The 19,117-nt window shown below is 38.7% G+C and overlaps 1 pseudogene; it reads left to right on the top strand.

Annotated features, from left to right (window-relative positions):
• The first annotated feature begins 1,071 nt into the window (after positions 1 to 1,071).
• Positions 1,072 to 6,551, top strand: LOC137062443 (bone morphogenetic protein 10-like; annotated as a pseudogene).
• Positions 6,552 to 19,117: the final 12,566 nt, after the last annotated feature.

The following is a 19,117-nucleotide window of genomic DNA, read 5'->3' as shown; positions in this document are numbered from 1 at the left end:
GTCAACTACTGGGCTCAAAGCGCTCCGCTGGAGGACAAAAGCGGCGCTTAAAGGACTACACCAGGGACCTTCTGAAGCGAGCAAACATTCCCCTCACACAGCTCGAATCTCTGGCACGTGACAGATCAGCCTGGCAGGTCACCTGTGCCACTGCAGTCTCTCAAATACACCAAAAAAACCAAGACAGACGATCCGAGAGACGCATCAAGAGACACCAGCGGGCGGCTGGTACCCCCCTGGTGTCTGGTTTCCCTTGCTCCATCTGCGGAAGAGTGTGTGGCTCAAGGATTGGACTCAACGCCCACGAGAAGTGGCACCAGCGGCAATGTCGCTGAACCCCCCCCCACCCTACCCCCTTCCCTCCATCCCTGGAGCAAGTGTCATCATCGAACATACGATGGACAGCTAAGAGAGAGAGAGTGTGTGTGTGTGTGTGTGTGTGTGTGTGTGTGTGTGTGTGTGTGTGTGTGTGTGTGTGTGTGTGTGTGTCTGTGCGTGTGTGTGTGTGTGTCTTTAGCTCCGCCCGCTGCACGCCTCCACGGACTCGGCTGTTTTCTGAAAGAATGGGTTCAGTGTATCTGTCTTTTATAAATATGATAAACTAAAGACTCTTGTGAGATATGAAGGATCAACACTACTTTTATTACTTAGTAATTTTGTCTTGTTTCTAGTCTAAATATCGACAACATTTACTAGACAAGTAAAAATTATTGTCTTGTTTCAGGAAAAAATAACTCAAAATTAAGGTAAATAATCTGCCAATGGGGTGAGAAAAATAATCTTAATTCAAACAGAAAACAAGATTATTTTTCTCCCCCCATTATTGAGCATTATTGGCAGATTATTGAGCTTAATTTTGAGTTATTTTTTCCTGAAACAAGACAATAATTTTTACTTGTCTAGTAAATGTTTCTTAATGTAAGAATTGTTCTATATTTAGACAAGAAATGAGACAAAATTACTAAGTAAGACAAGCTTTTTTTGCAGTGAACATCTTTCAAATGCACTAAATGTTCTTTACAGAGGAAAAGATCGATCCCTGAAAGGTTGTGTAGGGAACCCGGCCCTTACATGGCCTCGCAGCCTGATGTAAATATGAGTTTAGCTGGTGGTCAGAGTGTATGTATATACGTTTGAGCTAAAGTCTGAGAAAGGCATGCATGGAAAGAAGATACAAGAAGTGTGAGGAACCAAGTGGCAACATCTCCAAACTTGTCAGCACAAGCGGGTCGACAATGTAGGCCTGCCCTTTATCCCTGATCACAAGATCCACAAGGACGAGGCTGTTTTTCTTCTCGCACCACATCAACCTGTCAGGGCCGAAGGCAGAAAACTGGACGGGTTCAGGTGTCCAAAACCTTCTCCGATCAGCTCCGCTCCGCTCATATCTAATGGCTCTTTCTGTGCTTTCTGGAGTCCTCTGCGTCCTGATGCTCGGTCACTGTAGTCCAATTCCACCTGCGGATAACAGGGACATGCAGGAGGTTCTGGGTCAGTTCCTCCAAATGTTAAACATGACCGATCCGCGATCCAGAACTCGAGCCGAGGCTCCGGATTACATGCTGGAGCTTTACAACCGCTTCGCCTCGGACCGCAGCGCCGCGCCACCGGCCAACATCGTACGCAGCTTCAGAAACGAAGGTAACCGTGCACTTTATATCCTTCACGCAATCCTGCACTGCAAAAAATGCTTTTCTTACTTAGTATTTTGGCCCCACTTTATATCAGGTGGCCTTAACTACTATGTACTAACATCAAAACGCACTTATTGTGTTCATATTATATTGCAAAGCACTTTTGCTGATAGAGTTAGGGTCAGGTGTGGGTCAGTTTAAGGGAAGTGCCAAAAGTGTAATTATAAATGTAATAATTACAGACCTAATTACATGCAGATATTTTAAAGTACAATGTAAAAACATGTATGTACACAATAAGTTGATTGTATCAAATGATTAATTAAAATGTTAGTAAAAAGTAGTTAAGGCCACCTGATATAAAGTGGGTCCAGTATTTTTGTCTTGTTTCTAGTACAAATATCTAAAAATTCTTACATGAAGAAATATTTACTAGACAAGTTAAAATTATTGTCTTGTTTTGGGAAAAAATAACTCAAGTTTTTGCTTAAAACAATTGTTTTATATCCTTCACTCAAGCTTCGGGATTTACGGAGCTGCTCAAGTCACATTTATTTATATAGTGCTTTATATACCACACAATAATACCAACGTTCATCAATTATGAAACATTCAGTTCAGCTAAAGGCAGCTCATTATTCAGATCAATAACTGTTAAAGAGTTCATCACTATTTCAGACTATTGATTTTTCTTATAAACGTGAAATTATTACATTATTTGAAAATAATAATTATCATTTAAAATACTAATAATTATTATTACAATTATTTAACAATTATTTAAATAATATGTATATGTATATATATGTTTTATATTATTAGTATTAATACATTTTTTTAAATAAAAGTAATAATTAAAAGTAATAATAATTTAATTATATTATTATATTTTACAATTAAAATCAATGATTATTTTAATAATATTTATTATTATTATTATTATTATTATTATTATTATTTCACTATTATTTACACTTAAAAATGTAAATGTTACTTTTTTTCTCCTGGTTTCTGTATTATCATTATTTGTTTTATTTATATTATTAGTATTATAATGTTGTTTCAATAATGATATGATTTATTATTATTTAATTTTCCTTATTCTTTTTTACAATTAAAACCGATTATTATTTTAGTAATATTTATTATTATTATGTAGCCATTCTTGAAATAAAAATGTAAATGTTTCTTGTTTTTCTCATGCTGTCTATTATTGTAAAAAAATTATATTATTAGTATTATAATATTATTTTAATAATGATGTAATTTATTATTATTATGAAAAATAAAAATGAATTATTATTGTATATAAATTATCTATATAATATAAATATTGTCATTATTATATTTTACAATTAAAACAATTATTAGTTTAATAACATTTATTATTATTATTATTTCACCGTTCTTTCATTTAAAAAGATTTTTTATTCTGCTGTCTTCTGCTTCTGCTTTCTTCTGCTGAATAATAATTTATATTATTTTAATATATTCACAGTGGGTACGGAAAGTATTCAGACCCCCTTACATTTTTACTCTTTGTTATATTGCAGCCATTTGCTAAACTCATTTAAGTAAAAAATAAAAAAAAATCTCATTAATGTACACACAGCACCCCATATTGACAGAAAAACACAGAATTGTTGACATTTTTGCAGATTTATTAAAAAAGAAAAACTGAAATTTCCCATGGTCCTCAGTATTCAGAGCCTTTGCTCAGTGTTTAGCAGAAGCACCTTTTGATCTGATACAGCCATGAGTCTTTTTGGGACAGATGCAGCAAGTTTTCCACAACTGGATTTGGGGATCCTCTGCCATTCCTCCCGCAGATCCTCTCCAGTTCTGTCAGGTTGAATGGTAGATGTTGGTGGACAGCCATTTTCAGGTCAGAGATGCTCAATTGGGTTTAAGTCAGGGCTCTGGCTGGGCCATTCAAGAACAGTCACGGAGTTGTTGTGAAGCCGCTCCTTCATTATTTTAGCTGTGCTTAGGGTCATTGTCTTGTTGGAAGGCGAACCTTCGGCCCAGTCTGAGGTCCTGAGCACTCTGGAAAAGGTCCCTGTTCTGGCCACATTCATCTTTCCCTCGATTTCAACCAGTCGTCCTGTCCCTGCAGCTAAAAACACCCCACAGCATTATGCTGCCACCACCATGCTTCACTGTTGGGACTGTGTTGGACAGGTGATATTTTTCTTCACACATACCGCTTAGAATTAAGGCCAAAAAGTTCTATCTTGGTCTCATCAGACCAGAGAATCTTATTTCTCACCTTCTAGGACTCCTTCAGGTGTTTATTAGCAAACTTTTGTGTGTCTTGCTCTGAGGAGAGGCTTCCGTCGGCCGGTCTGCCATAAAGCCCCGACAGGTGGAGGGCTGCAGTGACGGTGGACTTTCTCAATCTTTCTCCCATCTCTGCATCTCTGGAGCTCAGCCTCAGTGATATTTGGGTTCTTCTTTACCTCTCTCACCAAGGCTCTTCTCCCGGATAGCTCAGTTTGGCCGGACGGCCAGCTCTAGGAAGGGTTCTGGTCGTCCCAAACGTCTTCCCTTGAAGGATTATGGAGGCCACTGTGCTCTTAGGAACCTTAAGTGCAGCAGAAATGTTTTTGTAACCTTGGCCAGATCTCTGCCTTGCCACAATTCTGTCTCTGAGTTCTTCAGGCAGTTCCTTTGACCTCATGATTCTCATTTGCTCTGACCTGCACTGTGAGCTGTAAGGTCTGATATAGACAGGTGTGTGGCTTTCCTAATCAAGTCCAATCAGTATAATCAAACACAGCTGGACTCAAATGAAGGTGTAGAACCATCTCAAGGATGAGCAGAAGAAAAGGACAGCACCCGAGTTAAATATGAGTGTCACAGCAAAGGGTCTGAATACTGAGGACCATGTGATATTTCAGTTTTTCTTTTTTAATAAATCTGCAAAAATGTCAACAATTAAATTTAAGGGGGTCTGAATACATTCCACACCCACTGTATGTATGTATGATATATATATATATATATATATATATATATATATATATATATATATATATATATATATATATATATATATATATATATATATATATATATATATATATATATATTATCATTGATATCTTTTTACAATTTAAACTTGGATCTTAAAATTTGAATTTAGATTATTATTTTTTATTAAATGTATTATTATTATTATTATTTAACTATTTTTTTTCGTCCTGGTGTCTGTATTGTTATAATTTATATTATTAGTATTATAATATTTTAATAATGATATAATTTATTATTATTATTATTATTTAAAATATATATTTTTTATATTATTTATATATAATATTATTGTCATTATCATTTTTTTAACAAAGTAAAGCTGATAATTATTTGAAGAATATTATTTAACCATTCTTTACATTAGGATTGTAAATGTTTCTTGTTTTTCTCCTAGTGTCTGTTTGTTCCTCAACATCATCTGTGCTGTTAAAGGAACACTCCACCGTTTTTAGAAGTAGGGCTTATTTAACATCTTTCCTACATTTAGATATGCGATCACTTTTACTCGGGACATGCTATCTGGCAACATAGGATTCCATTCATTATGCTAAGCTAAGCTAGCGGTGATCCTTCCAAACTAAAACAATGCACTGAGACAAAATCACATTTGCCCACATATCTAAATGTAGGAAAGATGTTGAATAAGCCCTATTTCTAAAAACGGTGGAGTGTTCCTTAAAGGTTTTCTGAAATGACTATAAAGTGGTTTCTTTTGTCATATTTCCAGACCACACGTCCCACGGCGTGACGAGCTCGAGCCTGCGGACGCACCAGCTCATGTTTAACGTTTCTGTGCCGCAACATGAGCGTGTAATCAGCGCAGAATTGCGTCTTCACACACTCCTGGATAGAGTCACGCGCCCGCGCATCGAAACGTTCCTTGAGAGAGAAACACACCCGCGAATCGAAACGCTCATCGAAAGAGTAACGCGACCACGCATCGAAACATGGAAGCTGAGCGTGTTTGACATTCGGCGAGATGAACGCTACGAGAGAAATCCGCTGGCCTCGAAGCACGTCCATCGCAAGGACAGCGGATGGGAAGTCTTCGATATAACGGACGCCGTCCTGCATTGGCGGAAGCTAAACATTATGACCCCCAGGCTGGAGGTTCATATTGAAAACCTGAACGCGTTAAGGAATACGAACGTAGATCTAGACATCGACTGGAATGGGAAAAACGAGCCTGCGCTAATCGTCTTCTCGGATGATCCAAAAGACGCCCATCGTACGAACGAGGAGGATAACAATCTTTGGACAGATGAAGAAAAGCAGGACGAGACGCTTCTAACGCAGATACGCCCGAACGAGATCTACGAGGACGGCTCGAGAATCCGTCGCAACGCTGACAACGAGGACTGCAAGATAGCCGAGATGTATGTGGATTTTAAGGATATAAAATGGGACTCCTTCATCCTGGCGCCCGCTGGTTATCAGGCTTTCACCTGCCGCGGTGTTTGCAACTTTCCTCTCACTCAAAGAGTTACTCCGACCAAACACGCCATCGTCCAAACGCTCCTCAATCTGAAGAGTTCAGAAAGGGCCCCGAAAGCCTGCTGCGTGCCCACCGAGTTAAAGCCCATTTCCCTGCTGTACCTGAAAGAGAACGGCGTCGTGGAGCTAAACAACAAATACGAGGGAATGGTGGTCAAGGAATGTGGATGCCGATAGTTCAAAAATCAGAAGAAATCTGACTGTTTAGTGTATAAGACAAACCACAAACCGGTGGAAATCGTCTTTCGCATCTTATTAGCCAAAGTGCACTGCAAAAAATGCTCTTCTTACTCAGTCATTTTGACTTGTTTCCAGTCTAAATATCTAACAATTCTTAAATCAAGATGCATTTACTAGATCAGTAAAACGACATAATATCTTTCCTAAAATCAAAATGAAGAGAGTTTTTGCTTAAAACAGGCCAAATGATCTGCCAATGGGGTGAGAAAAATAATCTTATTTCTGATTGAAATCTTGTTTTCGTCCCAATCAGAAATAAGATTATTTTTCTCACCCCATTGGCAGATCATTTGGCCTGTTTTAAGCAAAAACTCTCTTCATTTTGATTTGAGGAAAAATGTAATTTTACTTATTGAGTAAATGCATCTTGATTTAAGATTTTTTTGATATTTGGACTGGAAACAAGAAAAAATGACTAAATAAGAAGAGCATTTTTTGCAGTGTGGGATGAAATCTCGAAAAGCATTTGAATCTCATGTATATTTTGCTTGTTGTAAATTAGTCGGTTTTCTTTTGCACACCTTCCTGTAATGTACAACACACTTCTTTGGGTGTTTGGGACACAAAACCAGTCATAATCTCACGGGTGTATCTGTAGCTAACAATACATTATAAGGGCCAAAATTATCCATTTCATGCCAGAAATCATTAGGATATTAAGATCATGTTCCATGAAGATATTTAGTAAATGTCCTACCGTAAATAAACCATAAATGTATTATTAGTAGTAATATGCATTGCTAAGCACTTCAGTTGGACAACTTTAAAGGAGATTTTCTCAATATTAAGATTTTTTTTTGCACCCTCACACTGAAAAAAATATGTTGGATTTACTTATTTATTTATTTTTTCAACTGGTTTATGTTGAATTTAATAAACATTGTTTATTTCAGTAAACTTACGTACGTTTTTACATAAGTCAGTAACTTAGTTTATGCGTAAAGGTATAATTCAGCGCCATTTAGTTGAATCAGGTTAACATTCTTAATTTTGTCCAAAAATATTATGTTCAATTATTCAAAATGAATATCAAACATGAACCATAACAAGTAATCCAGTTTAATTACAAAATTACTAATGTTATCTGACAAGAAAAACATTTACAGAATCTTATTGGCTAGCCAGAAGCCATGGCTTTCCCAAAGGAGATGTTTTTCATTTTAAAACAACTTTAATTATTATTAGCAGATCTTCACCCCAAGCACACGCTCTACACTTCAACCTCTAAAAACACTTAACGTAACACACACTTTTACATACCAACAGAACATTAAACATTAAAAAGTGTTTTCTCATCTTGTTAAAAATGCATAAAATAGCACTTCATTTAAACATTTACTCTCCGAATTCAGCTTCTTTGCAAAGCATGATGGGAAGTGAAAGTCCTGTTTGTTTGAGTTACTTCATTGAAAATAAAAACATCAAGATATGTCAAAGAGTAACGGTTTTAAGTCAATATAACATGAAGCAACCACATTTGAAGCCTGATATAATAGTGTTAAATCGAGATGAAGTGCTTAACGCGAACAATTATTCAATTGTCAAATATTGTCCGATCCTAACAAACCACACATCAATGTAGATATTATTTATTCAGCTTTCAGATCATCTACACATCTCATTTCACAAAACTGACCCTTATGACTGGTTTTGTGCTCTAGGGTCATATTTGTCACTTTTAATGAGTTTTTATCTGCAAGAGATTTCGGACCGTTTTGCTTTTCAGACTAGTGGAAGACAACATCCGCACTTTTAAGTGTTTATTTAATTGCACTTTATCTGTAGGCTTCATTTCCAATGCAAACCTTGATCTTTAAAGAGTTCTTCAGTATCACTCATAGGTTTATTTTTTGATTGTTTTAAATCTGCAGCACTTTGAGATTTTAATATAAAGTGCGTTACGAATCAAATGTATTATTATTATTATTTATTATTTATTCCTGTCTATATTCTGAAGGGTTTGTTTTAGAGATGCATGATATATCAGTATCAGCCGATAGATGTTCAGTTTTAATGGCCCGATTTGTCCTTTATTATACATTATTAAAGCTGATTATGTATTATTTACTTCAGATGATTGGGTTGAATTGCTTTATAATATGATTGAAATCACTTTAAAAAGGATAAACACAGATCAGTGCGACATGTCATATCGGCTACATTAAATCATAATGATTATGATTGTGTGTTTAGGACATGGGATTTTAATAATGAGGCTTTTTTTGTCATCAGGCTCTCAAAAATTATTTACAAACTTGGATTTATCGGCCAATATATTGGTTATCGGTTTTCAAATATAAAGAATTATCGGTCTCGACCAAAGTCTCAGTGTATCCCTAGTTTGTTCATATAGTATAATTCACATAGCCTGCCGTGGTCATACTCTAGTCAGAATATGAGTCTGATGCTCATTGGGCTGTGATTATGGGGCGTGTTTCAACCCAACCAGGGAAGACCTCGATTGGACAGACCTACAACCAATCAGAGCAATGAAGTGAAGCATTGTCAAATGTCAACATAGTTTAACTGCACTGTGTTGCCAAGTCTGCGTGTTTTCTATATGTTCGCGGGTTGAAGCGATTATATTGTGATATATAGACCCATGAGTGCGAATTTTAGCAGCAACCTTGCCAAAATAACACACATTTTACCCCCAAACGCCATTCCCGGAGAACCCCCCGAGAAGCTATTGTTTAGGGCTAGTAGTTGGCGGGTTTTGTTGTAAAAACTTGGCAACCCTGTCAGCACGAGCGCTGAATTCAGGCTGGAATACACGGTCTTTGTCGGTGTTGTAAAAAAATAAAAGAATTTAATGATACACAGAGTACTGACCCAACATGATCATCATTACTGAGAGAAATAGTGAAGGTGATGCAGATACGAACAAGCTCTCCATTTAGGATTCAAACTAATATAATCCAAGCCCCTTTGATGACGCGATGATTACGCTACTGTTGCTCATCTGTCCATCATCGTCTAAAGCCCGTCCTGATGATCTCATTGGTCAGTTTCTGTTGATCATCTGTCCGTCATCGGCTAAAGCCCGCCCTGATGATCTCATTGGTCAGTTTCTGTTGATCATCTGTCCATCATCGTCTTAAGCCCGTCCTGATGATCTCATTGGTCAGTTTCTGTTGATCATCTGTCCGTCATCGTCTAAAGCCCGTCCTGATGATCTCATTGGTCAGTTTCTGTTGATCATCTGTCCGTCATCGTCTAAAGCCCGTCCTGATGATCTCATTGGTCAGTTTCTGTTGATCATCTGTCCGTCATCGTCTAAAGCCCGTCCTGATGATCTCATTGGTCAGTTTCTGTTGATCATCTGTCCGTCATCGTCTAAAGCCCGCCCTGATGATCTCATTGGTCAGTTTCTGTTGATCATCTGTCCGTCATCGGCTAAAGCCCGCCCTGATGATCTCATTGGTCAGTTACTGTTGATCATCTGTCCGTCATCGTCTAAAGCCCGTCCTGATGATCTCATTGGTCAGTTTCTGTTGATCATCTGTCCATCATCGTCTAAAGCCCGTCCTGATGATCTCATTGGTCAGTTTCTGTTGATCATCTGTCCGTCATCGTCTAAAGCCCGTCCTGATGATCTCATTGGTCAGTTTCTGTTGATCATCTGTCCATCATCGTCTAAAGCCCGTCCTGATGATCTCATTGGTCAGTTTCTGTTGATCATCTGTCCATCATCGTCTAAAGCCCGTCCTGATGATCTCATTGGTCAGTTTCTGTTGATCATCTGTCCGTCATCGTCTAAAGCCCGCCCTGATGATCTCATTGGTCAGTTTCTGTTGATCATCTGTCCGTCATCGGCTAAAGCCCGCCCTGATGATCTCATTGGTCAGTTTCTGTTGATCATCTGTCCATCATCGTCTAAAGCCCGTCCTGATGATCTCATTGGTCAGTTTCTGTTGATCATCTGTCCGTCATCGTCTAAAGCCCGCCCTGATGATCTCATTGGTCAGTTTCTGTTGATCATCTGTCCGTCATCGGCTAAAGCCCGCCCTGATGATCTCATTGGTCAGTTTCTGTTGATCATCTGTCCGTCATCGTCTAAAGCCCGTCCTGATGATCTCATTGGTCAGTTTCTGTTGATCATCTGTCCATCATCGTCTAAAGCCCGTCCTGATGATCTCATTGGTCAGTTTCTGTTGATCATCTGTCCGTCATCGGCTAAAGCCCGCCCTGATGATCTCATTGGTCAGTTTCTGTTGATCATCTGTCCATCATCGTCTAAAGCCCGTCCTGATGATCTCATTGGTCAGTTTCTGTTGATCATCTGTCCGTCATCGTCTAAAGCCCGCCCTGATGATCTCATTGGTCAGTTTCTGTTGATCAACTGTCCGTCATCGGCTAAAGCCCGCCCTGATGATCTCATTGGTCAGTTTCTGTTGATCATCTGTCCATCATCGTCTAAAGCCCGCCCTGATGATCTCATTGGTCAGTTTCTGTTGATCATCTGTCCGTCATCGTCTAAAGCCCGCCCTGATGATCTCATTGGTCAGTTTCTGTTGATCATCTGTCCGTCATCGTCTAAAGCCCGTCCTGATGATCTCATTGGTCAGTTTCTGTTGATCATCTGTCCATCATCGTCTAAAGCCCGTCCTGATGATCTCATTGGTCAGTTTCTGTTGATCATCTGTCCGTCATCGGCTAAAGCCCGCCCTGATGATCTCATTGGTCAGTTTCTGTTGATCATCTGTCCGTCATCGTCTAAAGCCCGACCTGATGATCTCATTGGTCAGTTTCTGTTGATCATCTGTCCGTCATCGGCTAAAGCCCGCCCTGATGATCTCATTGGTCAGTTTCTGTTGATCATCTGTCCGTCATCGGCTAAAGCCCGCCCTGATGATCTCATTGGTCAGTTTCTGTTGATCATCTGTCCGTCATCGGCTAAAGCCCGACCTGATGATCTCATTGGTCAGTTTCTGTTGATCATCTGTCCATCATCGTCTAAAGCCCGTCCTGATGATCTCATTGGTCAGTTTCTGTTGATCATCTGTCCGTCATCGTCTAAAGCCCGTCCTGATGATCTCATTGGTCAGTTTCTGTTGATCATCTGTCCATCATCGTCTAAAGCCCGTCCTGATGATCTCATTGGTCAGTTTCTGTTGATCATCTGTCCGTCATCGGCTAAAGCCCGCCCTGATGATCTCATTGGTCAGTTTCTGTTGATCATCTGTCCATCATCGTCTAAAGCCCGTCCTGATGATCTCATTGGTCAGTTTCTGTTGATCATCTGTCCGTCATCGTCTAAAGCCCGCCCTGATGATCTCATTGGTCAGTTTCTGTTGATCATCTGTCCGTCATCGGCTAAAGCCCGCCCTGATGATCTCATTGGTCAGTTTCTGTTGATCATCTGTCCGTCATCGTCTAAAGCCCGTCCTGATGATCTCATTGGTCAGTTTCTGTTGATCATCTGTCCGTCATCGTCTAAAGCCCGCCCTGATGATCTCATTGGTCAGTTTCTGTTGATCATCTGTCCGTCATCGGCTAAAGCCCGCCCTGATGATCTCATTGGTCAGTTTCTGTTGATCATCTGTCCGTCATCGGCTAAAGCCCGCCCTGATGATCTCATTGGTCAGTTACTGTTGATCATCTGTCCGTCATCGTCTAAAGCCCGCCCTGATGATCTCATTGGTCAGTTTCTGTTGATCATCTGTCCATCATCGGCTAAAGCCCGCCCTGATGATCTCATTGGTCAGTTTCTGTTGATCATCTGTCCGTCATCGGCTAAAGCCTGCCCTGATGATCTCATTGGTCAGTTACTGTTGATCATCTGTCCGTCATCGTCTAAAGCCCGCCCTGATGATCTCATTGGTCCGAACAGTTTCTGTTCAGAGATAATTACTCCTCTATGGAGCGAGGCCAGACCGAACTGCCCGACCTACAAATTTTGTGGGCGGGGCTAAGTTCGGCTGGCATCCAGGCTATAATTCACATTTATTTCTACTCTACTTCACATTAATTTCTACTCTAATCTAACATTTAATTCCTAAAAACACAGTGAAGATGTTTTTCCCCCATCATATGGAGTGACAAACAGAGAAAAATCCCCAAATCCTCTCTAATGTCAACAAAACTGAAATGAAGGCAAATTAATGCACATTTAGAAAATGGATCATTTACATATTCAAACATAACATTTCAGAAAACTTATAATACAAAAAAGGTTTAAAATAAAAGAGGTTTCTCTTTTAAGAGAAACTTCACATTCGGGAATTCTTCACATTCGGGAAGCAAAAATGCCTTTCAGTGATTAGTTCTCAAAAGAACCATTTTTTCATAGTTTGAAGAATTGTTGTCTTATTTCCAGTCCAAATCTCTAAAGATTGTTACATTAAGAAGCATTTACTAGACAAGCAACAGTTATTGTCTTGTTTGAAAAAAAAAGGAAAAAATAAGGTGAGTGTACTGGGGGGGTGTACTACGGTAGTCAATGGCTGGAACAAGTTAAGGGTTGGTAAATAACGTACCTGTGGCAACGTTTTTGCAAACGACAAAATACGTAGCAACACGTAATACGTACATATCGCGACAGTCTTAAAGTGAAATGTCCAATGGGAGGCACTAAAAGCTGTTTTTTTCCCTTTTTTTCGGAACAGATGTGCTTGAATCTGGCCTGTTTGTTGGTTTTTTAACATACACCCACAGTAAACCCTAAATCCACCTGATAGTGTTATCAAAAGCAAATGTGACAAAAGTAAAATTGTATCCGTGTCATTTTGTGCTTTTAGCCCCGTTGTACCCTATTACTCACCCGGAGCAAATGAAGTGAGTGTGTGGAGGCGGGGTTGTGCTTCAGACGCTGGTGTCGTGTGTGACTGAGGGAAGTCAGTATCGTTTCAGGGATAAATCTCTTTATGTTTGACACTACACTGCAAAAAATGCTCTTCTTACGCAGTAATTTTGTCTTGTTTCTAGTCTAAATATCTAACAATTCTTAAATGAGGATGCATTTACTATATCAGTAAAATTACATTAGATTTATGCTTGTTTGGTTGAAACAAAGTTTTTGCTTAAAACAGGCAAAATGATCTGCCAATGGGGTGAGAAAAATAATCTTGTTTCTGATTGAAATCTTTGAAATCCTTGAAAATTTCTCACACATTGGCAGATCATTTTGCCTGTTTTAAGCAAAAACTCACTTCATTTTGATATTTTCCCCCAGAAAACAAGAAAAAATGTAATTTCACTTATCTAGTAAATGCATCCTGATTTAAGAATATTAGGATATTTGGACTGGAAAAAAGAATAAAATACTAAATAAGAAGAGCATTTTTTTGCATTGTGCATTGCGCTTGTACCACAGCCGAAGCATTTGTTGGGTTTGTGTGTGTGAATGTCAAGCCCTGATCGTGACCCGAACGCTTTCCTCCGAGTGTGAATATCCTGCCGGCCACATGCCGTGCGATCCACAGCCTCGTCCTCTCACACACAGCCGTGATAAGAAGGTGTCAGAACCACAGATGGGTCCTCAGGGTGAGCCTCAGTCCAAGTGGACCCGCGAGCCGCCAGATTCCTCAACGCCAACAGCAACGGTCTCCAAGCAGGCCTCCGCTTCCGTAACGACCCAATAACACTCGACGAAAATGTGTATAAATTAGCCTGGATGCCACTGAATTTAGCCCCGCCCACAATATTATAAATCAAGGGAACGGATTAGTATAACATGCGCACGATTTATAAATTAAGGGAACGGATTAGTATAACATGCACACGATTTATAAATCGAGGGAACGGATTAGTATAAATCGATACTAATAAATGGGACGGTTGTAACAGATTTGATAAATCGAGGGAACTAAATAGTAAATCGTACGCACTATTTACCTTTTTTTTCTTGCATGTCATTTAAGGGGCTCCATAGTTATAGAAGATCAACAGCGCATTAAAAGACATTTTAAAAGAGGAACAGAGGATCGTGATCAAGGCATTTGTCGATGGGAAAGATGTCTTTAGCATCCGCTGCTCTGATTGGTTGTTGGTCTGTCCAATCGAGGTCTTTCCTGGTTGGGTTGAAACACGCCCCATAATCACAGCCCAATGAGCATCAGACTCATATTCTGACTAGAGCTGAGTATCACCACGGCAGGCTACGTATAAATAGTAAGAGTGCGCAACGTCGTGGAATGTATACGCCAAAACTCACTTTGGGGTGTATATGATAGGGGAGACCAGGGACAGGTGTAACGCCTTGAATTCCTCCAATCAGAGACAACCTAGAATGATCACACTGCACATGCTCAGTTATTTCCCCTCCATTTTTTTCCAAAAGGGAGTCACATTTGAAACTTCCTGACGGAGTTATCCATAAAAGGTTGTTTTTGAGGTTAAAAAAAGTACTTTTCTGTCTGATGTACTTTTTTGGATGATGTAACACTGTAAAAAAAATATATTTAAAAAGTAAGTTACCTGGTTGCCTCAAAGTTTTCAGTTCATTGAAATTAAAAATTTGAGTTGATACAATGAACAATTTTGAGAATTGACATCACCCTTTATTCAAAGAGTATTACAAGATTTTGTAAGCATATTGTGTAATTGTGTTTTATTTGTAATAATGCAGTGAAACGTGCCAATTTTTCATGATTTATCACAATTGTTTTTAATTTATGTGGTTCAGTTACAATAATTTTTTGAGTGTCTATTTATTAAACCAATTTCCTTCATTGTATCAACTCAAATTATTAATTTTAATGAACTCAACATTTTAAGGCAACCAGGTTACTTACTTTTTAAGTTAAACCAACAATATTTTTTTACCGTGTATGTACTCTTTGTTTTGTCATGTAGTATGAACATTTTTAATCTTTACTTAAAAACATGAAATGAATAGTCACAATAACATTTTGAGTATAGAACTGATTCATTATTTTAGACATGTGAACGTCCTGGGACGGTTGTAGCAAAATCCATTTTGCAACCTGTACATATTTCATTAAAGCACTTAAACACATTGTTTCAGAAGTTGACAGATTGAAGTTTATAACATAACAAATTGGTTATTCAAGTGTAAATGTTTTTTGATCTATTGCTAAAAATTGCAAAAAGTGTTACTGTCCCGTCTCCCCTACGCACTTAATGGCTAACAATAATACAGACAAACCATATTCATTATGAATTATTACTTATTAAATAAGACCTAATTAATTAATATTAATTTTATTTGTATATTCAGTTGAATAACTTAGATCGTAATTTTAGTGTCCCCAATCACACAGTATTACACAATCATTTCTCTTAAAGGCTGTGGAGAGCCCTAGAGCTCACTGAACTCTCTTCTGTGTCCACACTGCAAACAACGCTCTTCTTCCTCAGTCATTGTCAGGCCAAATATCTAAATATTCTTAAATCAAGATGCATTTACTAGATCAGTAAAACGACATGAGATATTTTTCCTTGTTTTGTTGAAAATAAAATCTAAATGAAGTGAGTTTTTGCTTAAAACAGGCCAAATGATCTGCCAATGGGGTGAGAGATATAATCTTATTTCTGATTGAAATCTTGTTTCCGTCCCAAACAGAAGATTATTCTCCTCACCCCATTGGCAGATCATTTGGCCTGTTTTAAGCAAAAACTCACTTCATTTAGATATTTTCCCCAGAAAACCAGCAAAGATATCTTATGTCATTTTACCTAATCTAGTAAATAATATCTTATGTCGTTTTACTGATCTAGTAAATGCATCTTGATTTAAGAATATTTAGATATTTGGACTGAAAACGAGACAGGATGACTGAATAAGAAGAGCGTTGTTTGCAATGAATATGAACGGTTGTTTCTGTGTTGATTGTTCAGCTGTTTTACTCAGATTTTACATCACACACTGTATGGTGTTGAGTTTTATACTCTTAAAAATAACTGGTCCAAAGGAGATTCTCACGGATGAACCTTTAAGTGATCAGGTGTCAAAAAATAAAATTAAAATAAAAAAAAATCATACATTTTAAAAGTCTTCTGTGCAATGCAAATGTACCATGGGTGGTAATAATAATAATATATTATTTATTATTAAATTAATTATTATTACTATAAAGAACCTTATTTTTATTTTAAATTATTATTATTATTTTTATTATTATTATTATAAATAATGTTTGTCCGATGCAAATGTTCCATGAAACCTCAGACGCTGATAACAAACCTTTATTTTAAAGAGATCCGGTCACAGAAAATGTTCGTAAAATTACAGTTAAGTGTTTTCTATGATCTGACATGAAACATATACGTGTGTGTGTGTGTGTGTGTGTGTGTGTGTGTGTGTGTGTGCGCGTGCGCGTGTGCGTGTGCGTGTGTGTGTGTGCGTGTGTGTGTGTGTCTGTGATGGGTAGGTTTAGGGGTAGGGGCAGTGGGGGATATAATGTACAGTTTGTTCAGTGTAAATTCCATTACGCCTATGGAAAGTCCCCACAATTCACAAAAACATAACGTGTGTGTGTGTGTGTGTGTGTGTGTGTGTGTGTGTGTGTGTGTGTGTGTGTGTGTGTGTGTGTGTGTGTGTGTGTGTGTGTGTGTGTGTGTGTGTAATGTCACACGGCTCTATATGAAGCTTTAGAATGGACGTGTTATCTGAGCACTAAGTGTTTCAATGTAAAGGCCTCTATGAGTGAGATATGAGGCGTGTCAAGCCCTACACACACACACCACAGCGGGAAATCATTCCTCAGCACTGCTCGGAAACACACGCACACGCACACACACACACACACACACAGAGACAGATATAGAATGAATATCTTGATCATCAACTGGTGTGTTTTCACTTATAAAGTCCTGTTAGGTTTATTACCATTATCTTCAAGAACTGCTTCCGCCTCGTTTTACACACACACACACACACACACACACACACACACACACACACACACACACACACACACACACACACACACACATCCAGATCATCTCATATTCGTTAAACTTTCCCAAAGGAAAACCGCTGACGACCGGTCAGCTTTTTGTTTTGCTGCTCCTAAAGTCACTGAAACTGGATTCGTATATTTCAGCGTTCAAAAAACTATTAAGGAGTGTTTATTACAGAATATAAGTGTATTAGATGAGGTGTGTGTGTGTGTGTGTGTGTGTGTGTGTGTGTGTGTGTGTGTGTGTGTGTGTGTGTGTGTGTGTGTGTGTGTGTGTGTGTGTGTGTGTGTGAATGTCTTTCAGGAGAACGAACTCTCCTGCCAGGCTGTTGTTGGAATAAGAAGTTGATCTTAAGTAACTGGCCTGATTAAATAAAGGTAAACTAATAAAGTGATATATAATTAAAGATATTAACTGAGAAAGTCTCATTCTACACTCTCCCCATAATAATCTGATCCGTCACTTTCACTACTCGTCTAATCTAATCCGTCTATCATCTACTGTATCATATGTGTCCATCCATCCGTTTATCCATCTCTCCATCCATCAGTTTATCCATCTCTCCATCCATCAATCAGTTTATCCATCTCTCCATCCATCCGTTTATCCATCTCTCCATCCATCAGTTTATCCATCTCTCCATCCATCTATCAGTTTATCCATCTCTCCATCCATCCATTTATCCATCTCTCCATCCATCAATCAGTTTATTCTTCCATCCATCAATCAGTTTATCCATCTCTCCATCCATCAGTTTATCCATCTCTCCATCCATCTATCAGTTTATCCATCTCTCCATCCATCCATTTATCATCTCTCCATCCATCAATCAGTTTATTCCTCCATCCATCAATCAGTTTATCCATCTCTCCATCCATCAGTTTATCCATCTCTCCATCCATCAATCAGTTTATCCCTCCATCCATCAATCAGTTTATCCCTCCATCCATCAATCAGTTTATCCATCTCTCCATCTATCAGTTTATCCATCTCTCCATCCATCCATCAGTTTATCCATCTCTCCATCCATCCGTTTATCCATCTCTCCATCCATCAGTTTATCCATCTCTCCATCCATCCGTTTATCCATCTCTCCATCCATCAATCAGTTTATCCATCTCTCCATCCATCAGTTTATCCATCTCCATCCATCCATCAGTTTATCCATCTCTCCATCCATCCGTTTATCCATCTCTCCATCCATCCGTTTATCCATCTCTCCATCCATCAGTTTATCCATCTCTCCATCCATCAGTTTATCCATCTCTCCATCCATCCATCAGTTTATCCATCTCTCCATCCATCCGTTTATCCATCTCTCCATCCATCAGTCTATCCATCTCTCCATCCATCAGTTTATCCATCTCTCCATCCATCAATCAGTTTATCCCTCCATCCATCAATCAGTTTATCCATCTCTCCATCCATCAATCAGTTTATCCATCTCTCCATCCATCAGTTTATCCATCTCCATCCATCCATCAGTTTATCCATCTCTCCATCCATCAGTTTATCCATCTCTCCATCCATCCATCAGTTTATCCATCTCTCCGTCCATCAGTTTATCCATCTCTCCATCCATCCATCAGTTTATCCATCTCTCCATCCATCAGTTTATCCATCTCTCCATCCATCCATCAGTTTATCCATCTCTCCACCCATCAGTTTATCCATCTCTCCATCCATCAGTTTATCCATCTCTCCATCCATCCATCCATCCATCTCTCCATCCATCCATCCATCCATCCATCCATCCATCAGTTTAACTATCTCTCCATCCATCCATCAGTTTATCCATCTCTCCATCCATCCATCCATCCATCTCTCCATCCTTCCATCCATCCATC

The sequence above is a fragment of the Pseudorasbora parva genome, chromosome 23 (genome assembly GCF_024679245.1).
Source record: "Pseudorasbora parva isolate DD20220531a chromosome 23, ASM2467924v1, whole genome shotgun sequence".
Lineage (NCBI taxonomy): Eukaryota > Metazoa > Chordata > Actinopteri > Cypriniformes > Gobionidae > Pseudorasbora > Pseudorasbora parva.
Note: the sequence above shows the minus strand (reverse complement) of the source record. Positions and strands in the feature narration are given on the sequence as shown.